At 41.0% G+C, this 24,578-nt stretch overlaps 1 pseudogene across 1 annotated transcript in view; it reads left to right on the top strand.

The window, feature by feature from the left end:
- Positions 1-24,578, top strand: part of LOC308268421 (putative ATP-dependent RNA helicase TDRD12) — a 110,646-nt pseudogene that overhangs the window by 62,056 nt on the left and 24,012 nt on the right. The window contains exons 12-22 of the transcript in view: positions 648-708; positions 1,048-1,152; positions 6,748-6,933; positions 9,182-9,338; positions 9,959-10,086; positions 13,191-13,382; positions 14,268-14,396; positions 16,181-16,298; positions 17,659-17,798; positions 17,915-18,135; positions 22,841-22,940. The product of the transcript in view is annotated as a putative ATP-dependent RNA helicase TDRD12 (transcript). The remainder of the gene's footprint in view (positions 1-647; positions 709-1,047; positions 1,153-6,747; positions 6,934-9,181; positions 9,339-9,958; positions 10,087-13,190; positions 13,383-14,267; positions 14,397-16,180; positions 16,299-17,658; positions 17,799-17,914; positions 18,136-22,840; positions 22,941-24,578) is intronic.

Genomic DNA, 24,578 nt, shown 5'->3' with positions numbered 1-24,578 from the left:
AAGCTAGGAGGTGGAGCCCTGCGATTCCGGGGACCAGGCCTCCTGGCCCTGAAGAGCAGAGTTCAGAGAGGAGCCCGAGAGGGAGGGACGCACTCTCTCCCCCGCCACTAGCCCCCCACGCGGGGGGCTGGAGGCCGATCTTCCACGAATAAAGATATCCATAATATATTTACTATGCATCTCCGCGTGTTTCCATGCTACTGGGGGACACACCACGCTCTTCAATCATTCAATTATGACCCACATATCTTTTTAATTTATTTTTTATTTTTTGTTTGTGTGTGGGGTGGGACCCAGGGGCTTTTCTACCTCCGGGGTATACTCCCAGACCTATTTTATACTTTATTTGGAAACAGGGTCTCACTAAGTTGCTGAGAGCCTCACTAAGTAGCTGAGGCTGAATTCGAACCTGCGCGATCCTCCTGTCTCAGCCTCCCAAGCGTTGGGATTACAAGCATGCGCCAGATATGAGGGCTCTGCTTGGCCCTCATTTCTTAATTGAACAAAACAAAATAGAACACACATGCTTTTATAGCTGTGCTTTGGAATACATTGGATCCAAATTGAATTAAAATTGAATTAAAATAACTGCTCAGTTGAGGAAACAGATATTTATTTCTTTAAATGTTTTTTAAACCATTTTACAGATTATTACAATTTTTAAATCCTGATCCTTTGAGAGCTGATGGAACTTCTGATCTGCAGCAGGTATAATAAGCCCTTTAAAAAAATAGGAGGGAAAACTATTTACTCTTAAAATCTTTCTCCTTCCTCCTTCCATACTTGAGATTAAAAGAGAAACTCCTTGAATGGGGAACTTTGCCCAAAGACATGCTTTTAGAAATTATCTAGTGATTACTAATTCAGAGAATTTACGGGGGGGGGGCAGTAAACAATCTTTTCATTTGGGTAGTTTTGGTGTTTCAGGTAAGCATGTATACCCAGGTGTTTCCATTGGAGCCTTCTATTTTCTTCTCTGTGAAGTTCTTGGACTCTGTGCTGATAGCTCAGGGCAGATGCTGGTTGTTTAATGTCTGTACTACTCAGTTGCAGAGGTTGAAGTTAGGCATGCAGCAGCCTGTTGTGCTCCGAAACAGGATTGAACCCTGCCTGACCTTTGACAAGTCACCACTGTCTGCAGACGTGAAAAAGGTGAAAGTGCTCTTAAAACCCAGCTCATGAGAAAACCTAACCTTTTCACATCTAGAAGGATTTTATTTTCTCCAGTGCTGGGAATGAAATCCAGGGTCTCAAGCATGCTAGACAAGCACTCTACAACTGAAATACCCCTCCTTCCCCAGCCCCATAGAAGGATTTTAAATAAACAGTTCTGAAATTGTATAATTTCTTTGCTTTTGAAATTCTCTCTCTTTTTTTTATGGTACTGGGGTTCCTGGAAACCCTTTTATCTCTGGTCTACACTCCCAGACACCTATTTTTTATATTATTATTTGGAAACACGGTCTCTTAAGCCAGCAAGGCTGGCTTCGAACCTGTGATCCTCCTGTCTCTGCCTCCCAAGCGCAGGGATTACAAGCATGTGCCACCACTCCCGGCTTGAAATTCTCTTTTTAAAGAAGCTTTTGTTATTAGCTTTAATTTATTCCAAGTTAAGTTTCTGTAAACTAATCATTCTTTTGTAGAGAAGCAATTGTATGACTGTAAATACCTTCTGAAATATATTTTCAAATGTGACTTCAAAATGGGGCTTAGAAGGAGCAATAAGCGCAAAAGCAGTTGTAATATACTATTTTTTCTATTTTTGTGGTACTGGGGATAGAAACCAGATGCATTCTACCTCCGAGCTACACCCCCTGCCCTATTTTTTATTCTTTATTTTGAAATAGGGTCTCACTGAATTGCTAAGAGCCTCACTAAGTAGCTGAGGCTGTCCGCGAACCGTGATCCTCTGGTCAGCCTCCCAAATGCTGGGATTACAAGTGAGCGCCACCACATCCAGCTTGTAATATATTTTTTGTCAATCTTTCCAAAGTTGCTTTATAGATCTGTGTTCTCACTTGGTAAATTGTTTATACATACATATTTGTTTTCTTCCTTGTTTATAAGAGGTTGGGACTATTTTTAAAAAGATATAAAGAAGCCAAGCATGGTGGCACATGCCTGTAATTCTAGTACTTGGGAGGCAGAGATAGGAGGATCACCAGTTCCTAGCCAGCTTCAGGAACTTATCAAGGGCCTTTGAAATCTAGTGAGATCTGTTTCAAAATAAAAATAATAAAATAGGGCTGGGAGGTGTAGTTCACAGGTAGAATGCTTGGTTCCTGGGTTCAGTCCCCAGCACCACACACACATGCACACACACAAAAGACAGATGAAACTACAAGAATGAGCAGAATGTGAGAAATCTTGAGTGGGCAAGAGATTCCCATAAGCTTTAGAAATTGGAAAAACAGGTGACAGAGTATGTGTGACTTAACGGGGAAAGGAACACAATACTTGGGAGGCTAAAATAAGAGGAACACAGGTTCAAGGACAGCCTCAGGAACTTAGCAAGACTCTGGGAAAACAAGCAAGACCCTGTTTCAAAACAAAACAACAACAGTAGTAATGATGATGATGGTTATTTCTCACTCTTGTTATGTACTCAGCATATTGACCACAACTTTCCATCATGCTGACCCTCCCTCCTAGACATAATAATGGGCAGCTACTGTTGGGGATATGGCTTGGTTACTATAGCAAAGGGAACAATGGCTTTAAAAAATACTTTTATTGGTGTATTATAGTCTTGCATCATAATGTAATAAATAGTGATAATGACATACATGCACCTAACAGTTATGAGTTTCTCTTTGGATTCCTCTACACTACCCCCTTCCTCATACATGAGATTAACATTGGTATTTCATGTATATACATAGTGTCCATGGAAGTGTTGCCTTCCTTTCCCTGGACCCTTTTTTTCTTTTTTCTTTCTTTCGCTTTTTTTTTTTTTTTTTTTTTTTGCTATACTGGGGGTGGAACCCAGAGGCATCTACCTCTGAGCTACATACCCAGCCCTATTTTTGTTCTTTTTTTTTTTTTTTTTTTTTGGTGGTACTGGGGGTGGAACCCAGGGGCTTTTCTACCTCTGGGCTATGCTCCTAGACCTATTTTGTACTTTATTTGGAAACAGGGTCTCACTAAGTTGCTGAGAGGCTCACTTAGTAGCTGAGGCTGGCTTCAAACTTGAGTGATCCTCCTGTCTCAGCCTCTCAAGTGCTGGGATTACAAGCATGCGCCACCACGTCTGGCTTCCCTGGTCCCTCTTGTACCCATTATCTATAGTCTCCCTAGCTTCTGCATATGAGAAGAAAACATATGACCCTTCACTTTCTGTGACTGGCTAGTCTAACTTAACATAATGTTCTCCAGTTCCATCCATTTTCTTGCAAATGACATAATTTTGTTTTTCTTTAATGTTGAAAAGAATTTGATTGTGTTCATATCCCATAATTTTGTAACCTGTTCATCTGTTGATGGGTACCTAGGTTGGTTCCATAATTTGGCTATTGTGAATTGTGCTGCTATAAACATGGATATGCATATATTACTATAATCTGATATCAGTCCATTAGGAAGAGTTGTATCACTGGATCATATGATGTATCCATTCCCAGTTTTCCAAGGCATCTCCACACTGATTTCCATAGTGGCTACATTAATTTGCAATCTCACCAACAGTGTAGAAGAGTTTCTATTTTCTCATATCCTCGCCAGCATTTTTTTATTAATATTATTATTATTATTATTATTATTATTATTATTATTATTATTATTTGGTGGTACTGGGGTTCCTGGAAACCCTTCTACCTCCGGGCTACACTCTCAGACACCTATTTTTATATTTTTATTTGGAAACAGGGTCTCTTAAGCCAGCGAGACTGGCTTTGAACCTGTTCGATCCTCCTGTCTCTGCCTCCCAAGCACGGGGATTACAAGCATGCGCCACCATGCCGGGCCAGGATTTATTATTATTATTGTTTGTATTCTTGACTATTGCCATTCTGATTGGGGTTAGATGGACTCTCAGTATAGTTTTGACTTGCATCTCTCTGATTACTAGTGATGTTGAACATTTTTTCACAAATTGATTGGACATTTGTATTTCTTCTTTTGTGAGTGTCTTATGTAGGTTAACTGCCCATTTTTTGATTGAATTATTTTTTTAAGTGTTAAGTCCTTTTAAGTTCCTTGTATATTCTGCATATTAGCCCTCTATCAGAGTAGTAGCTATCAAAGATCTCCCATTCTGTAGGTTCTCTCTTAAGACTCTTTATGGTTTGCTTTGAGGAACAGAAACGAAATCTACCCCATTTATTCTTGTTTTAATTTCTTGAGCTTTGGGGGTCTTAGGGTTTGTATAATTTTAAGAAAGAAGATTGGAGACTGGAGAAACTAGAGAAGTGACATTTGATGATGGTACTTGGAATTCCCCCAGTAAAAGTAACATGTTCGCTGCTCTCTCTTGCTGAAGTGATGTGATACTAAAGTGGTTAGAAGATTTGCTCTACCCCAGAGCTTCTAGTCATCAAGGATCATATATATTTTAAGAAAGCCTTCACCTTAAAAAAAAGGACCAAATTCTGAAGGAAACGATGCAAGGAGTAGAAAAAAATGTTAGAAAATAAAGGTTGTCAGGTACAGCAGTGAGCATCTGTGTTCTCAGGAGGCTGAGGTAGGGGGATCATTACTTAGCCCAGAAGTTCCAGAACAACCTGAGCAACATAGCAAGACTCCATGTTTTTAAAAAATATCCAGCTGGGCATGATGGCACATGCCTGTAATCCCAGTACTTTGAGACAGAAGAATCACAGGTATGAGGACAGCATCAGCAAGTAGTAACACTCTCATCAACCTAATGAGACCCTGTTTCAGAAATAAAATAGATCTAGGGGTGTAGCTGAGAGGTAGAATGGCCCTGGGTTCAATCCCCAGTACTCCCGACCCCCACCCCAATCCTCAGAGGTAGGAGAATATATTACATCTACTTAGTAACAACATGCTACAGTGCGTGGTGGTGTATGGTGGCCCATACTTGTAATCCCAATACGTGGGAGGCTGAGATGGCAGGTTCCTAGGTTTGAGGCCAGCCTCAGCTACTTAGGCCCTCAGCAACTTATTGAGACCTTGCTTCAAAATAAAGAATAAAAAGTGGGACTAGGGGTATAGTTAGGAGGTAGAATACCCCTGGGTTAAATCTCCAGTATTGCAAAAACAAAAATCAAAGTGATCGAAGTGCTGTTTAAGAAAGGGAAAGGGAGCTGGGCATGGTGATACATGCACGTAATCCTAGTACTTGGGAGACTGAGACAGGAAGATCGAGGGTCCACAAACAGCTTCAGCTACTTAGGCTTTCTGCAACTTAGCCTTGTTTCAAAGTAAAGAATAAAAAACTAGGTCTGAGAGTGTAGCTTGGAGGTAGATTGCCCCTGGGTTCCATCCCTAATACCACACACACACACACACAAAAAAAAAAAAAAAAAAAAAAAAAGAATACAATTTTTCCAAGGGATTCTCAGAAATTCAGAATACAAAAATATTTTTGAAAATAACTAGTAGATTTAGGGTATAAAACAAAACCTAATTTAAAGTGGAACAAGCTGGGTGTGAGTGGCACATGCTTGTAATCCCAGTACTTGGGAGGCTGAGACAGGAGGATTACAGGTTCGCTTTGAGATCCTGTTTCAAAGTGTAAGAATGAGGATGTAGCTTAGAGGTAGAACACCTTGGGTTCCATTCCCAGTACCAAAAAAAAAAAAAAAAAAAGCAAAGAGTACATATAAATAGGAGGAAAATCTGAGGCTCACTTTGAAGTCCATTATCTAAAAATGAGATTTCTAGAAGAAAGGCAGAAAAATTCTAAGGAGTAATGCATGAGCCTTTTCTGAACCTAATGGACATGAATCTCCACATTGAGTCTGTCTACCACCACAGCATAACTGTTGAATCAAGACATCAAACACATAGAGCTAACTAAGCTCAGAGATTCAGAGATTACAATTTAGAGGATAAGAGATATTTTCTCCCCTCCTCTAACAGGACCAGGAACCAGGGTAGCCTCAGAGTTATCCACAGCAAAGCCAAAGGAGCATGGACTTAAACATTCTGGTGAAGTTATTTCTGCTGACATGTAGGTCCATATTTACACTAGGAGGGAGGTGGAAAGGTAGAATGAAGATATTTTCAGACATGCAAAGACAAAAAAAAAAAAAAATACTCTCCCATACCTTTTGTCAGGAAGCTACTGAAATGTCTGGCAGTTTATTAAGACAAGGAGAAAAACCACATCCTCATTTCAGGGAGCTTTCTTAGATCACCTATTGGATCCTTTCAGTTTGGGGCCCAGAAAAGCAAGAGTGATAACTGAGAAAAAAATCCAGGGGACTTAATCAGGATCGGTCTTAGAAATTACCATATTAAGCCATTTATACTCACTGACAGTTAAAGTGAACAGTGAGATATAGCCGGGCATGGTGGCGCATGCTTGTAATCCCCGCGCTTGGGAGGCGGAGACAGGAGGATCATGCAGCCAGCTGAGGCTGGCTTCACAGACCCTGTTTCGAAATAAAAAAATATAAAAATAGGTCTGGGAGTGTAGCCCGTGGGAGTGTAGCTGGAGGTAGAAGGGCTTCCAGGAACCCTAGTACCACCAAAAAAAAAAAAAAAAAGGGAAGAGTGAGATGTAGTTTTTGTTCATTTTCTCTCTTGTGGTTTTTCATTGTTGACTTTTTCTCTTTTTTGTAGGCTCTTCAAAAAAATAAGTTTTCTGGACCCAGCCACACTCAGTCTTACTCTTGGCCTCCTGTAAGTCGTGGCTGTGATGTGGTAGTCATTTCTCAGTGTGGAAATGACCCTTTGTTGTACCTCCCACCGTTGCTTACAATTTTGCAAATTGGGGCCAACTACAAGTCATTGCTAAGTAGAAACGGAGTAAGTTGAAGACAGTTTTGTTTTGCCCCAAAATGGATTTAAATATTTACTTTAAAAAATTGTACACCTAACTGTTTGTAAAGTTCAGGTTAGGTGACTCAACTTGGTTTCCCTATGCGAAAGTAGCCTGTTTCTCTTCCAGGGTAACAATTCTCCTATACTGAGCCCAGTTGTGGACCATTGGCTGGACAGGAGAGTCCTGGCTCTTAGATATGAATGTAGAGTTTGTAAAATTATCTCACTGTTATTTCATTGTTACAGCAGCCACATGAGATGGCTAGGGCATGTATTATTCTTACCATCATATACATGAGAAGATCCAGCTCTTGAGACGTTCCTGGATGAATTCTTAACACCTAACAGGGGTAGAGGGTGGGCTAAGTTCGTGTTGTTTTCTTCCACATTCTTTAAATTATTCCGTAGCACCCCACTTGGTTTTATAATCCTACTTTTTCCATGTGTAAGATTCTGAAAGTCTGAGAAAGGTGGTAGAAAGGAGGAAAGTGGTGTGAGGTCAGCAGTGGTGCTTAACGATGTCTGTTCTGCTGGGTTTGGGCCGCCAGGAGAACTAATGGGTGTAAAACCTCCATGCCAGGTCCTGGCACAAAGGATGTGCTCCAGATGCTTCCACCATACATTTAAGGTGAACACAACCATAAGAAATATTCTCAAAGTTGCAGTTAGAACAAATACCAGTTTATTTTTCTAAATATGTCAGGCAATTTCCCTTTAGAATTTGCACTGGTTATGTCTTGATTTAATCAAGTTAAATATGAACATGTATATTCCCATTTAGTGAGCAGTTAAGCCTGCTGATGAGACCTAGCCTGTGTTGAGGCAGAACCATGGCCGAGGCAGTAAGGGTTGTGCATGCCCTGCCCCTACCCCTGGTGTGGCCTTTCGTTTCCATACCTCTGCACCACCTGCCTCTGGCCTGGGCCTCTCAGTGGGTGCTCATCTAGATGTGCCTAAGAGGGAGAAGCTTCAAGTATGGATGACACATGTCCAGAAAGGCATGTGGCAGTGCAGGCAGCACACCTTCCAGAGCATCTATGGGTAGTGGAGGGTGGGGCTCAGAGGGTCATTTCCTAAAGAAGTGTTAGCCTTTTTAAGGCCTCTCTTAGGAGGTATTTATTCCTCACTCTGCTTATAGAGCAGAAATCTAGAGCAAGATTTTCTAGGCTTAAATCCTGTTGCCACCTTGAATTAGCTGTGTAGCCTGGAGCAATTTATTTTACCTTTTTGTGCCTCAGACTCCTCATCTCTTGAGATGAAGTAGTAATAGGCCCTACTTCGTAAGAGTATTTTAAGTAAATGAATACTAGGTGAATTAAGTATGTGTGATGTTTAGTTTAAGACCTAGGAAAATCCAGGGGATTGAACCCCAGGGGCATTATACCTCCAAGCCACATCCCCAGCCTTCTTTATATTTTATGTTGAAACAAATCTCATTAAGTTGCTGAGGCTGTCCTCAAGCCTGCAATCCTCTCAGCCTACTAGAATTACAGGAATGTGCCACCATACCTGGCTTCTGAATGTTTTAATGAAACTCTGTTAAACTCTCCTGATCTGTATGACAATGATAATGTCAAAAACTTAAGTATTAGTTGGACACAGTGGTACACGCCTACAATCCTAGTACTTGGGAGGCTGAGACAGGAGGCGATCTGGTTTGAGGCCAGCCTCAGCAAGTAGTGAGACTGAGCCGGGCATGGTGGCCTATGCTTGTAATCCCAACATTTGGGAGGCTGAGACAGGAGGATAGTGGTTCGGGGACAGCCTCAGCTGCTGCCACCACCACCACCACCACTACTACTACTACTACGACGACGACGATGATGACTATTACTACTGCTGAATCTTGGCAACTCAGTAAGACCCTGTTTCAAAATAAAGAAAAAAAAATAGAGAGATGGGGATATAGCTTGGAGGTACAATGCCCTTGAGTTCCATCCCCAGTACAGAAAAAAAAAAAGGTCTGGGGTGTGGCTTGGGGGTAGAATGCCCCTGGGTTCCATCCCTAGTAGTGCAAAATTAAAATAGGGTGGGGGATGTAGCTCAGAGGTAGAATACTCCTGGGTTCAATCCTCAGTAACACACACACACACACACACACACACACACACACACACACACACACTAAAACCCTTTAGTGCTTATTCTATGCAAGGAGATAATCTAGATGTTTCTCATGTACTGTTTGATTACTAACTACTTTGCAAAACTCTGAATTTGTTTGTCTTTGCAGCCTCTTGTAGTAATCGTGTGCCCGGGGTGGAAAAAAGCCCAGCTTATTTTTGAATTATTGGGTAACTACAGCATGTTTTCCAGGCCTCTTCATCCATTGTTGTTAACAATTGGACTTAACAAAGATGAAGCCCAAAACATGAAGCTTCCAAGGGGGTGTAAGTATCCTTTTCAAGCTGTTTGTTTTTTCCACAGAAGACAGTGGGTTCTTCCCAGGCATGTTTCATGCCATGCTGCTGCTGTGGTCATTAGTATAGCCCTCATCTGTCTGTCACTGATAGATGTCAACAATGGAGGTTCAGTTTTGACCTACATCTGTTTCACTGAGAAAACTTAGTTGATTTCAATCACTTGTCAGCTGACTTGTTAGATGCTGAACAGTGTTGACCACACCTTCCTGTCTCTCAGGAGTGCAGAGCTGGGGAGCTGGGATATTTAGTCAGATACTGACAGAGCTTAGCTGGGTGGGCACTGAGTAGAGAAACAACTTCTTAAAAAGTATGCAGCTGGGCATGGTGGCACACGCTTGTAATCCCAGTACTTAGGCTAAGACAGGATTGCGGGTTTGCGGATAACCTCAGCTACTTAGACCCTCTGCAACCTAGTGAGACCTTGTTTCAAAATAAAGAAAAATTACGGCTGGGTATGGAGCTTGGAAGTTGAATGCCCCTGAGTTCAATCCCCAATACTGAGAAAAGTATGCAGAATCACAGAAATAAAATGTTGGGGAAACCTGAGGAAAATCTAAAATGTGCATTTTTTTTCTTTTAAAATGTAGGTGATGTGATTGTCACAACACCACATAGCCTCCTGAGACTGCTCATGTACCAAAGCTTGTTATTTTGTAGACACTGTCACCTGGTTTTGGATGAGGTTGACTTGTTATTCTGTGAAGCTAATGAGCAGGTAAGTGTGGTATTGGCTTAGATGTTGTTACTGTTTCAAATGCATGTATGTATTTCTGAATTATATACAGTATATTTCTGAAATAATACAATTAGAGTTTTAGCTGCTTTAGGTGATCAAGAAGTGTCTAATTGGGGAATAAATTAAGTAGATTTCTTAGCCAGGCATGGTGGTCCATGTCTATAATCCCTAGTACTTGGGAGACTGAGACAGGAGGTTAACAGGTTCAAGAACAGCCTCAGCAACTTAGTGAGACCTTGTTTCAAAATAAAAAATAATAGGGCTGGGGATATAGCTCAGAGGTAGAATGCCCTTGGGTTCAATCCCCAGTGCCAGAAACACACAAAAAAAATTTTTTATATTTCTATTATTTTATTTATTTATTTACTTATTTATGGTGGTACTGGGGGTGGAACCCAGAGGCTTTCTATACCTCTGGGCTATACTCCCAGACCTATTTTATATTTTATTTGGAAACAGGGTTTCACTAAGTTGCTGAGAGCCTCATTAAGTAGCTGAGGCTGGCTTCGAACCTGTGTGATCCTCCTGTCTCAGCCTCCCAAGCGCGGGGATTACAAGAGTGCGCCACCACGCCCGGCAAAACTTCTATAATTTAGATGAGAATGTTTATTTGAAATTTTATTCTCAGTGCCTGCCTCCCTTCCCTTCCCTGGGGATGAAACTCAGGGACATTCTAACTCTGACCTACACACTCATCCCTTATTTATTTATTTATTTATTTATTTACTTATTTATTTATTGTGGCACTGGGGATGGAACTCAAGGATATTCTACCTCTGAGTACCACCCCCAGCCCTATATTTTTTATTCTTTATTTTGAAACAGTCTCCCAAGTACTTGGATTACAAGTGTACGCCAACTTTTGAAACAGGGTCACATTGTGGAAGGGCTCACTAAATTGCTGAGGCTGGCCACACACCTGCAGTCCTCCTCTCCTAGCCTTCTACTGATTATAGGCATGTGCCACAGTGCCCATTTAAAACTCTTTGAAGAACAACAAAAAAAAATCTTTTCCCAGGATACTTTCTGAAACATTTAATATTTTTCTAAACCTGGCGTGGTGGCATATACTTGTAATCTCAGTACTTGGAATAAGACAGGAGGATTGCAGATTGAAGGACAGCTTTATCAAGTAGTGAGACTCAGCTGGGCATAGTGGCACATGCTTGTAATGCCTGCGCTTGGGAGGCTGAGATAGGAGGATCACACAGGTTCGAAGCCAGCCTCAGCTACTTAGGCTCTCAGCAACTTAGTGAGACCCTGTTTCCAAAATATATATACAATAGGTCTGGGAGTATAGCCCAGAGGTAGAAAGCCTCTGAGTTCCACCCCCAGTACCACTAAAAACAAAACAAAACACAAAAAAATAGTGAGATTCATTAACTTATAATAATATTTTTTCTGTCTTGTGTGGGGAAGCTGTATTGGAAATTGAACCTAGCGGTATTCTACTTCTAAACTACACCCCAGATCTTTTTTTTTCTCAAAGTTTGAAACAGGGTCTCACTAAGCTGCAGAGGGTCTTGATACATTGTGAGACTGGACTCCAACTATGATTCTCCTGTCTTAGCCTCCAAAGTACCAAGTCCAGATAAAATGTTTTGGTTTGAAGCAGGATTTTACTAGGTTGCTAGTAAAATCTAAGCTGTGCTTGAATCTGTAACTCCTGTTTCAGACTCCCAAAGTACTGGGATTACTGTATACTACCACAATCCACAATCTGGCCTTGTGTTACAATTAACAGCATGGTTTCATTACTTACTATTCTACAGCATAACTATTATTTGCTATATGATATTGAATAATATAGGCATAACAATTTGTTTTAAACCTGCCTTATTTGGTGGCATTTAACATAATTTTTGTGCATGTGGCTAAAGAACCTCATTTTTTTTTATTCCTGAAAGTAGGAAGCCTTGGCATAGCTTTCTGTTTCAGGCTAATTGGTAAAAAGTGGGATCTGTAGCCGGGCGTGGTGGCGCATGGTTGTAATCCCAGCATTTGAGAGGCTGAGATCTGAGGATCGTGGTTCGCGGAGAGCTTCAACTACTTAGTGAGGCCCTCTGCAACTCAGTGAGACCCGGTTTCAAAATAAAGAATAAAAAATAGGGCAGGAGGTGTAGCTCGGAGGTCGAATGCCCCTGGGTTCCATCCCCAGACCCCTCCCCCAAAAGTGGGATCTGTTAGTAGTGGGATCTGGTTAGGGTAGTTTGTATTTCTTTCCCCCACCTCTCACAGCTGAGGAGGGGTGGGTACTGAGGATTAAATTCAGGCATTTTACCTCCAAATACACCCCCAGCTCTTTTTTGTTTTGAAGTAGGGCCTTATTAAGTTGCTGGGGCTAGCCTCAAGCCTGTGATCCTCCTGTCTCAGCCTTCCAACCTGGGATTATAGGTGTGTGCCACCACACCTGGCTTGAAGCTGAGATTGAGTCTAGAGCCTCTCTCATGGTAGGCCAGCACTCTATCTCTGAGTTATACTTCCAACCCTATAGTTTGTGTTTTTTTGATTACTTAACTTGGCCATTAACTTGAATTGATTGTTGTGTTCAGTTTTTTGAGTTTCTTTCTTTCTTTCTTTCTTTCTTTCTTTCTTTCTTTCTTTCTTTCTTTCTTTTTTTTTTTTTTTGCAGGACTGGGGATGGAACCCAGGGCATTCTACCTCCAACCTACACCCCCAGCCCTATTTTTTATTCTTTATTTGGAAACAGGGTCTCACTGAGTTGCAGAGGGCCTCACTAAATAGCCGAGGCTGGCTTCGAACCTATGCAATCCTCCTGACTCAGCCTCCCAAGTACTGGGATTACAAGCATGCGCCAGCATGCTCGGCTTTTTCTGAGTTTCTTGTTCATGTTCTTGTCTTTTATTTGTGAAATCATCTTTTTCTAATCAATTGTTGAACTTTTTGGTGTGAGCCTTTTAGTCCCTTGTTCGTTGTTCAATGTATTATCCATATTTACCAAGATGTTTGTGTTTCAGTTATTTATGGTGGGTATTATATTTATTGACTTTAAACATTTTCTCCTTTATAGCTTTTTCCTTTACTCTAATTTTTAGTCTTTTGAAATTTTACCAATTTTTTAGATGTTTGCTATATTAGATAACTTTAAAAAAAATGTCAAACCTGAAGAAAGGGAATCTGCACCACGTCAGATCATTGCAGTTGGCATTCATTGGAGCAGGCATACAGAACATCTCATCAGAGAGTTCATGAGTGATCCCTACGTTGTGATCACAGCGCCGGAGGAGGCTGCACTCTATGGCAATGTCCAGCAGGTGATGAGTGTGAGGGGAAGGGTGATGAGCACAAGCAAGTAACCTCTATGACATGGCTTAATGTCAAATAACTATAGCCTGATTCCATATAAAAGCATGTAAGTTAAATTTAGATTGATTTTCTATACACTATTTTCTATTAAAATTATAACAGCTAGCTGGGTACAGTGGCCCATGCCTTTAATCCTAGTACTTGGAAGGCTGAGACTCGACAATCACAGGTTAGAAGACAGTCTCAGCAACTTAGTGAAACTTTTAGTAACCTAGCAAGACCCTGTTTCAAAATAAAAAATAAAATAGATCTGGGGGTATAGCTTGGAATGGAGGTAGAATACCCCTGGGTTTAATCCCCAGTAGCACAAAAAATAAAAAATAAAATTATAACAGCTATGAAAACTGAAACTAGAGCACTTTGAACATTTAGAAAATTACCTTGGAGCCAAACATGGCCAGTACTTGGGAGGCTGAGACAGGAGGATCTCAGGTTCGTAGCCAGCCTCAGCTACTTAGTGAGGTCCTCCACAACTTAGACCCTGTTTCAAAATAAAGAATAAAAAATAAGGCTGGGTGTGTAGCTCAGAGGTAGAATGCCCTTGAGTTCAATCCACAGTTCCGCAAAATAAATAAAATACTTTGGCTGAGTGTGGTTGTGCATTCCTGTGATACCAGAACTTGGGAGGCTCCCAGTTTTGAGACCAGTCTCAGCTAGGTAGTGAGACTCTCAGCAGCTTAGTGAGACCCTGTTTCAAAAATTAAAAAAGAGTCTGTGGGTGTAGCACAGGTAAAACACCCCTAGGTCCAGTTCCTAGTAACACACACACACACACACACACACACACACACACACACACACACAATTACCTTGTTTCTGTATTTCATTACCAGGTAGTGCATCTTTGTTTAGAATGTGAAAAAACCTCTACTTTACTCCAAGTTCTTGATTTCACTCCAAGTCAGGCACAGAAGACTTTGATCTTTACCAGCTCTGTAGCCGAAACAGAAATAGTGTATAAGGTGAGCCTGTCCACATACTACAACATTTCCACTGTTGGTTTAAACTGGCTAAATCGTGAGTGATTGGAAAACGACTGGGTAGTTGATGAGCCAAGGAGATACAATTTCACAAGTTTAACATCAGTCAGAAGAAGTGGCTGTGCTGGGAAGAACTAATAGCAGGAGACCAGGCCTGGGAGATGTGCCCAGCAGGTGGGCCCTGCCTTCCCAAGTAAGCTGGTGCTCTAGGGAGCAAGTGCTGGGTGGCTTTTCCTGGGGGAGCATGAAGAAATGTTCATATCTCTACTCTGTATTTGAGAAGATAGCAGTGATAGATACTAAAGATTTATGCTAAAGATTTATTCAATTTAATCTAATTGTGTATACATAAATCCTAAAATGTATATGCAAATCCAAATACAAAGTAAATTAGTAGTAATCTTTCTGTAATAATAATCTAGAAAGTACAATTTAAAAGTCCTTGTTGAGCCGGACGTGGTGGTGTATGCTTGTAATCCCAGCATTTGGGAGGCTGAGACAGGAGGATCCGGGTTCGCGGCCAGCCTCAGCTACTACTTAGGCCCTTTGCAACTCAGTGAGACCCTGTTTCAAAATAAAGAATAAAAAATAGGATTGGGGGGTGTTGCTCAGAGGTAGAGTGCTTGGAATGGAGGTAGAATACCCCTGGGTTCAATCCTCAGTTCCACAAAAAAATTTTTAAAAAGTCCTTTTTGGGCTGGGGATTTTGCCCAGTAGTAGATCCCTTGTCTAATATGTACAAGGCTTTGGTTTCAGTCCCTAGCATGGCAAAGGAAAAAAAAAAAAACCTTGTTGACAAGAGTATGGCATATTGATATATACATATATGTACATATGTATGTGTATATATATATATATATTAAAAAGGAAGGGAAACAGTTTGCAAAATGATGTCTGTTTTGCTTGAGATACATTAACATTTATAATTATCTCATTCCCAAGAATATTGGGCCCTTGATGTAATGCCCTCCTGGGTAAAGTCATTTACAAGCCAGGCATGGTGGCACACATCTGTAATTCCAGTATTTGGGAGGCTAAGACAGGAGTATCACAGATTAAAGGCCAGCCTCAGCAGCCTAGTGAGATTCTCAGGAGCCTAGCAAAACCCTATTTCAAAAAGCAAAAAATAGGCTGATTCTGGTGGTGTTGATCCTTGTTATCCCAGTACTTGGGAGGCTGAGACAGGAGGATCTTGGCTCAGGGACAGCTTCAGCTAGCTAGTGAGGCTTTCTGCAACTTAGTGAGACCCTGTTTCAAAATAAAGAATAAAAAATAGGGCTGGGTATATAACTTGAAGGTAGAATGCCCCCAAGGTTCCAACTCCAGTACTGCCAAAAAAAAAAAAAAAAAAAGGCAAAAAAAGGGTTCAGGAAAGCCAGACGTTGTGGCCCATGCCTATAAATCCCAGCACTTGGAAGGCTGAGACAGCAGGATCACAGGTTTGAGGACAGCCTCAGCAAGTAGTGAGACTTTTATCAGCCTAGAAACACTTTTTCCAAGTAAGAATTAAAATAGGGCTGGGGGTATATAGCTTGGAGGTAGAATGCCCCTGGGTTCAATCTTCAGTACCACACATACACACAAAAGGGCTGAGGTATAGCTTGGAGGTAGAATGTCTCCAAATCCAACTTCCAGGAACGAACACACACACACACACACACACACACACACACACACACTCACACACACACACGCTCCTTTGCATTGTTATTAATGGGACAGTTGGCTTCAAGCTCTGAAACTAACCTCTTTGGTTTTACTTTTAGGTCGTAGAAAGCAATTCATTATTTTGCTTGAAAATGCATAAAGAAATGGTTTTTAACTTAAAAAATGTGTTAGAACATTGGAAGAAGATGATAAGTTCTGGCTCTCACATTGTATTAGGTAAGTGTTCATTTCTACTTATATTTAGATAAGGCTGAGATTACAGAAATCTTAATTTATATATTTTAACTATAGATTTCTCATTTCCCAGATTTACTCAGTTTATTAGTAATATTAATTTCAGAATGAAGATTAACCTATATGATGTTCTTTTGGCTGGGCATGGTAGCTCACACCTGTAATTCCAGTGACTTAGGAAGCTGAGGCAGGTGGATTGAATGTTTGAGGGCAACTTAGTAAGACCCTATCTCAAAGCTTTTAAAAAAAGTGAAATGGAATTGAGTTGTAGCTCAATGGTAGAGCATCCCTGGTTTGATCCCAAGTACTTAGAAAAAAAAAAAAGCTGGGTGTGGTGGTGCACGCTTGTAATCCCAGTACTTAGGAGACTGAGATAGGATTGCAAGTTCATGGTCAGCCTCAGCTACATAATGGGGCCCTCTGCAACTTAGTGAGACCCTGTTTCAAAATAAAGAATTAAAAATAGGGCCGGAGGGTGTAGCTCAGACGTAGAATGCCCCTGGGTTCCATCCTCAGTACCACACACACACACAAAAAGAGTATTCTGTCAAGTTGAATCTGGGTGTCCTGGAACTGACCTAAGGGTCAGTAGACAACAACCCTTAGTCTGAATACTTTCCTTAGAGTTCTGCTAGAGGATCACTGCCTCATGTATAAAATCTATATCTAGTTATACATATTCATTTGTGCCTAAAATGAAACATAGTCACAAATAGCTATGGTTAATATTAGAAATATAAAAGGCAGCCGGGCATGATGGTGCATATCTGTGATTCCAGTACTTGGAGGCTGAGACAGGAGGATGGCAAGTTTAAGGCCAGCCTAAGTGAGACTCAGAAACTTAGTGATATTCTGTTTGTAAATAGTAAAAAGGACTGGGGGTATAGCTCAGAGGTAGAATGTCCTTGGATTCAATCCCTAGTACCAATATATAATATATATGTGTGTGTGTGTGTGTGTGTGTGTGTGTGTGTGTGTGTGTGTGTGTATCAAATGTATAATAAGGATAAATTGTAAAATAAGTGGGTTTGTAATAAAAAATGCACTTTTCAAGTTGAAAAGGAGGACACTTTTCTCTGGAATTTAATCACTGGGTTGTGGCATTTTGGGGGGGGGGGGGAAATGGGAAAGATGTTTCTTTGCACCTAAAAAGTAAAATACAGGGTTGGGGGTATAGCTTAATGGTAGAGTGTTTACATAGCATTGAGGCCCTGAGCTAGCACAGCAAAAAACAAAGTACAGTGCAGTGCAGAAATGCACTGCAGGATGGTTACTGAGACTACCTATTAAAATAAGTGCATAGCTCCAGCTGATGGGGAATCATTGGAATCCTTCTCCCCAGCCTTAACCGATGACTGCATACCTCTCTTGGCCATTACTGATGCCACATGTGTGATTCACTTCAGCTTCCCTTCCTCGCCAAAAATATTTGGTGGACGTCTGTACTGCCTGTCTGACCACTTTCAGAGCTTATTTGAACAGGTTTGATAAATTTTTATTGTCTTCAATGTTCCACTGTCATGTGTAATGAGAAATTCAGAGCCCACAAAGTTTTATTGAGACTGGTGTGAATGATCTTCCCTTGTTCCAATTTTAAGGGTTCTCCTGCAGAGCAGGGAGATAGGAAAACCAAATCTGTCTTATTGCTGACGGAGAAAAACGCAAGCCATGCAGCTGGTGTCCTGCGCTACTTGGAGCGAGCAGATGCCAAAATCCCGTCGGAGCTGTATGAGTTTACAGCCGGGGTTCTGGAAGCCAAAGAAGAAAAGAAAGCCAGAAGACCTCTTTGTTCATGCCTTAAGGCTTTTGGGTTTTGCAAGTAAGCTGGTGTTTTTTTTTTTTTTAATTGAAGAATAACATACAGTTAACTAGACACATGAGACACATGGTAAGTCTACGCTTGATCTTGATGCATGGTCATGTATCTGTGCACCCATTTAAACTACCCCTGGCTCTGAGAGAGCTCATGCTCCTCCTGATGTGCCCTCCTGCAGAAGTAGCCACCCTTCTGTAGCTGTCAACATTGACAAGATTTTGCTCTTTTTTTAAAAAAAAAAGTAAGTTGGCTGGGCATGGTGGCACATGCTTGTAATCCCAGCGCTTCGAAAGGCCAAGACAGGAGGATTGCACAGGTTTGAAGCCAGCCTCAGCTACTTAGTGAGGCTCTCAGCAACTTAGTGAGACCCTGTTTCCAAATAAGGTATAAAATAGGTCTGGGAGTATAGCCCTGAGGTAGAAAAGCCCCAGGGTTCCACCCTTAGTACCACACACACACACAAAAGTAAGTTGGGCATGGTGGTGTAGACTTGTAATTTCAGTACTTGGGAGGCTGAGACAGAAGGATTGAAGGTTTAAGGCCAGCCTAGAGATCCTGTTTTAAAATAAAAAATAAAATAGGGCTAGAGAATATCTCAGAGGTAGAATGCCCCTGGCTTCAATCATTATCACATATTAATTTAGGTATTAACAGGGTTAAATGTGTTATTTCCATACATTCATCTTTATTGCTGTGTGTATCCAGTCTTTATTTTGTGGCTCATCATTCCACTATACAGCTTATGTTCTCTCTTCTCTCTTTCTCTCTCCTTTTTTTTCTTTTTCTTTTTCTTTCTTTTTTTTTTTTTTCAGTACTGGGGATGGAACCCAGAGTCTTTCTACCTTGGAGCTACACCCCCAGTCCTGTTTTTTATTCTTTTTATTTTTTGAAACAGGGTCTCGCAGAGTTGTGAAGGGCCTCAGTAAGTAGCTGAGGCTGTCCACAAGCCATTATCCTCTGGTCTCTGCCTCCCGAATGCTGGGATTATAATCCTGCACCACCATGCTCGGCTCTCCCTTCTCTTATTGGCAGGTCTGTGGGCTGTTTCTTTTGGGAGGCTATTATGTACAAAGCTGCTCTGAATGCACGTATATGTAGCTTTTTGTGAGAAAATGCATCCACTTTTCTTAAGGATTGCTAAATCAAGGGATGTGCATATTTTAACCCTTCCAAAGTGGTTGCCAATTTTATGATCTTGTCAGTAGTGATGAGAGAAATCTGAGTTGATCCACATCCTCACCAATGCTTAGTATTCATTGGAGGGATGTAGTGATTGAGCCCTTGTGATTTTAGTTTGTTTTCTAATAAGGATTAATGATGTTGAACATTTTTTCATATGTGGGACATTTAACCCTATTTGTTTTTTGAAGTACCTATTCATGTCTTTTTCCCATTAAAAAATGGAGCATTTGGCTTTTTCTTACTGGTTTGTGGGAGTGATGTTTATATATTCTAAATATAAGTGCATTTTCCGATATGAATTGAGCATCTATAGTCCTGAAATCTGAAATTTTTTTAGTGCTGACCGTCTCTCAAATATGTGTTATATTTGCATGCAAGGTGTGAGGTATGGAGCATATTTGTCTTTTTCCATATGGACATCACCTCTTCCAGCATTGTTATCGAAAACATGGTTCTAGTCTCACTGAATAGTCCTTTGACATAAACCAGGTGATGGTATATATTGTCTGTGTTTGGACTCTACTCTGTTACATTGGTTCATTTGTCTCAAACACTGTGCTTTAAATGCTATAGCTCTATAATGAATCTTGGGATCTGGCATATAAGTGCTCCAACATTGATCCTATTCAAGGTTGCTTCAGCTATTTCAAATCTGTTGCATCTCCTTATACATTATAGAATAAGCCTATCAATTTCTCCAACATCCTACTGGAATTTTTATAGGGACTACCTGATTCTATAGGGAGGGTATGCAGCTTAGCAGTCATGGGGGACCTCTGGACATGATGCCAGTATTGGGTAAGGGGTACTGGGCACAGGTGTCTGATGATGTATTCACTGGATTGTATAGAATCTTAAGATAACTATTGCCTTTAATGTGCTTAAATTATGGCATATTAAACAGCTTATTAACAATTCTCATTCAAAATGTCTTTAAATAGGATATTGACTCTTTATTTTTATTTTTTTGGTGGTACTGGGGGTGGAACCCAGGCACTTTCTACCTCTGGGCTATAATCCCAGACTTGTTTTATATTTCATTTGGAAACAGGGTCTCACTAAGTTGCTGAGAGCCTCACCAAGTAGCTGAGGCTGGTTTGAACCTGTGTGATTCTCCTGTCTCAGCCTCCCAAGTGCAGGGATTACAAGCGTGCGCCACCATACCTGGCGTGGATGTTGACTTTTAAAACTAAAACTTAATCCAGGCATGGCAATAGCTGCCTTAAAATCCCAGTATTTGAGAGGCTGAGACAGGAGGATGGTAGGTTTGGGGCCAGCTTCAGGAACTTAATGAGATGCTATTTCAAAGTAAAAAATAAAAAGGACTGGAAATATAATTCAGAGGTAGAACACCCCTGTGTGCAGTCCCCAGTACAAAAACAAAAATTAAAACAAACTCCTGAAACGTCAACTATTTCTCAGTTTGGAGGTAACGTTATAGTTAAGGAATGGTTAGAGGTTAATTGGCTTTTCTTGTGAATTATGGTGATATTTCTGAGTTTTTGAATTAAAACTTTTCCATTTATGTAATGCATTTAAGAATAACCAGGAGCCAGGTGTGGTGACACATCCCTGTAATCCCAGTACTTGAGAGGCTGAGAAAGGAGGATCGTAGGTTTGAAACCAGCCTCAGCAATTCAGCAAAACTCTTAGCAACCTAGAGAAAGACCCTGTTTTTTTATTTGTTTGTTTGTTTGTTTATTTATTTACTTTTGTAGTACTGGGGGTGGAACCCAGGGGCTTTTCTGTCTCCGGGCTATACTCCCAGACCTGTTTTATACTTTATTTGGAAACAGGGTATTACTAAGTTGCTGAGAGCCTCACTAAGTAGCTGAGGCTGGCTTCGAACCTGTGATCCTCCTGTCTCAGCCTCCCAAGCACTAGGATTATAAGTGTGCACCACCATTTCTGACTGACCCTATTTTAAAATAAAAGATGTTTTGGGGGTGTAGCTCAGAGGTAGAATGTACCTGACTTTAATCTCCACTGTCACAACAGCAAAAAAAAAAAAAGAAATAACTTGTTTCTTTACATTTATTCAGTGTTAATTAAATTTTAGAACGCTTCTACTTGTTTGTGGTAGTGATGGTGAAACCCAGGGGCGTTCTACCTCCAAGTTACACCCCTAGCCCTATTTTTATTCTTTATTTTGAAACAGGGTCTTGCTGAGTTGCAAAGGGCCTCACTAAGTAGCTGAGGCTGTCTATGAACTGCGATTCTCCTGTTTCAGCCTCCCAAATGCTGGGATTACAACCATGCACCACCATACCCGGCCTCTACTTATTTATATATTAGTGTCATCAGAAGTTGTGTTTTTTTTTTTTTTTTCCAATAGTGGAGATTGATCCCAGGGACATTCTACTTTTGAGCTACACCCTCAGCCCTGTTTTTTTTTTTTTTATTTTTTGGTGGTACTGGGGATGGAACCCAGGGGCCTTCTACCTCTGGGCTATATTCCCAGACATATTTTATATTTTATTTGAAAACAGGGTCTCTTAAGCCAGCTGAGGCTGGCTTCGAACCTGTGTGATCTTCCTGTCTCAGCCTCCCAAACACGGGGGTTACAAGCATACGCCACCATGCCCAGCTTGGGCCCTGTTTTTTTTTTATTTTTTTATTTTGAAACAGGTTCTCACTAAGTTTCAGAGAGACTCACTAAGTAGCTGGGGCTGGCCACAAACCTGGGATCTGGGATCCTCTGGTCTCAGCCTCTCAAGTACTGGGAATACAAGCATTCACTACCATGCCCAGCTTCATTTGAAGTATTTAATATGTTTACTTTACTTGTATTTGAAATAAAAATTCTCTAGTTTTAGTTATAGATTAATTTTCTTATTTTAAATTTCATGTTAACTGTTACTGAGTTTATTATGACTTTATAGCCAGGCATGGTAGTACATGCCTGTAATTCTTACACTTAAAAGGCTGAGTCAAGAGGATTGCAGGTTTGAGTCAGGAGGATTGCAGCAACTCAGTGAGGTTCTCAGCAACCTAATAACATCCTGTTTCAAAATAAAGTAAAAAGAGATGGGGATATAGCGTGGAGGTAGAATCCCCTGGGTTCAATTCCATAGGTGCCACAAAAAATAAAAATAAACAAATATATAAATTAACTTTTTTTTTTTTGGTGATACTGGGTTTAACGCAGGGGCTTTCTACTTTGGGCTATACTACCATACCTATTTTATATTTTATTTGGAAACAGGGTCTCACTATGTTGCTGAGAGCCTCACTAAGTAGCTGAGGCTGGCTTCGAACCTGTGCGGTCCTCCTGTCTCAGCCTCCCAAGTGCGGGGATTACAAGTGTGCGCCACCATGCCTGGCTGATTAATTTTTTTTAAATGTTGAGGCTACAACTCAGTGTTAGAATGACCCTGTGTTCAATCCCCAGCACCAAAAAAATCTAATCATTCCACAGGCTGGGGACTGTAAACTCAGTGGTTGAACATTTGACTAGCCTGTACAAGGCCCTGGGTTCCACCTACAGCTGCCACGACCACAAAAACAGTAGTCATTTTCTTTTCAGGGATAAAAGGATTTGTCCTGACCGACACCATATTAATCCAGAAATGGACATGCCAAGGAAATTATCCAACCAAAGTCTACCAACAGTTGGATACATTAAAGTAAGTTTTATTAAGATCCTTTTGACTATTGATTAATGATCATCTTAATGAATATATTTTTATGCAGCAAAATCTTGTAATTGTAATTTAGAATAATATTCTCCCAAGCCGGGTGTGGTGGCACACACTTTAATCTCAGTATTTGGGAGGCTAAGACAGGAGGATCGTGGTTTGTGGACAGCCTCGGCTACTTAGTGAGGCCCTTTGCAACTCAGTGAGACCCTATTTCAAAATAAAGAATAAAAAATAGGGCTTGGGGTGTAGGTCGTAGGTAAAATGTCCCTGGGTTCTATCCTTAGTACTGCAAAACAAAAAAAAAAAAGAATAATATTCTCCCATTAATCTGATAATAAGAATGGGTTCTTAAAAGGTACCTTGTTTTAGAGCTCTGGTTTATATATTAAACCAAAATCAAATTGGTTAAATGGATGACAGTTGAGGAATTATTTTAGTTATATTTTCAGAAGTTTTCATGTGGAGGCTATTAAAATAATTGTAATGATTACACGAGAGTCCTTTTTCAAATACCCATGATGATTCCTGTGAGGAAAAAATTTTAAATGAAAGTAGAAATTTGCTGAAAGTTAAGTTGTCTTCAAACCGGGCATTGTGGCACACACCTGTAATCCCAATACATGGGAGGCTATGAAAGGAAAATTGCAGGTGAGAGACCAGCCTCATCAAATTAGTGAGGCCCTCCACAATTTAGTAAGACCCCATTTCAAAAGATAAAGAATAAAAAATAGAGCTGGGGATGTAGCTTGGAGATAGAATGCCCCTGGATTTAATCCTCAGTACTGCAATAAGTAAATAAATAATAAAATAGAGATTGGAGGGTAGCTGTCATTCTGCTTTTTATTTTATTTAATTTTTTATTTTTGGTGGTACTGGTAAAACGGGGGTTTCTTCTGAGCCCCCCCAGATGAAACAGGGGTTTCCTGAGAAGAAACCTGGAGTTTTATCATAGATGAAACGGAGTTTCTTGAGAAGAAACTCGGCATTTCCTTACAGGGTTCTTGTCTACGGTGAGTGAAGAATGACACCCGCAGACCTCAGGAAGGGGAGTAAAAGGTTTATTGGAAGCAGCAGGAAATGGGGGGAGGGTGGCTGAACACCCCAAAGGGGCTGGAACTCTGGGTCCAGCAGCTGCCTTCAGGGCAATACTTGAGAGTAGCCCAAGCAGAATTGCCTTCAGGTGCAGGCTGCTTTCTTCCAGAGTCTGCGCAATCTGCCAGAAGGGAATAGAGAAAAGTGGCTGAACACCCCAAAGGGGCTGTCGGGTCTCTGTTGTCCAGGTCACTACCCAAGTGTCGCCCGAGCCAAGTGCCATCAATTACAAACTACTTTCTCCCAGAGTCCGTGTGATCTGCCAGAAAAGAGGTGCAGGTCACCCCTAGAGGCCCTGGTCAGCCTTGATGTCCAGCAGAGGCCTTCAGGTCACTACTCGAGAGTAGCCCAAGCCATGTGCCCTCAGATTCACTCTGCCTTCTCAGGGCCAACACCTGCGAGAGAGAGAACAGCTCCCCAAAAGGGGAGGGGGTCCCGAGAGGGAAAAGCCCCAATTTGCCATCCGACTAGGGCAAAGGCCTGACCTCTTTTGGTTAGGGTGACTTTTTGGGAATTCTGAGAAGCAGCTCT

This window comes from Muscardinus avellanarius (assembly GCF_963383645.1).
Source record: "Muscardinus avellanarius genome assembly, chromosome: 10".
Classification (NCBI taxonomy): Eukaryota; Metazoa; Chordata; class Mammalia; order Rodentia; family Gliridae; genus Muscardinus; species Muscardinus avellanarius.
This window is presented reverse-complemented; position numbering and strand designations above follow the sequence as displayed.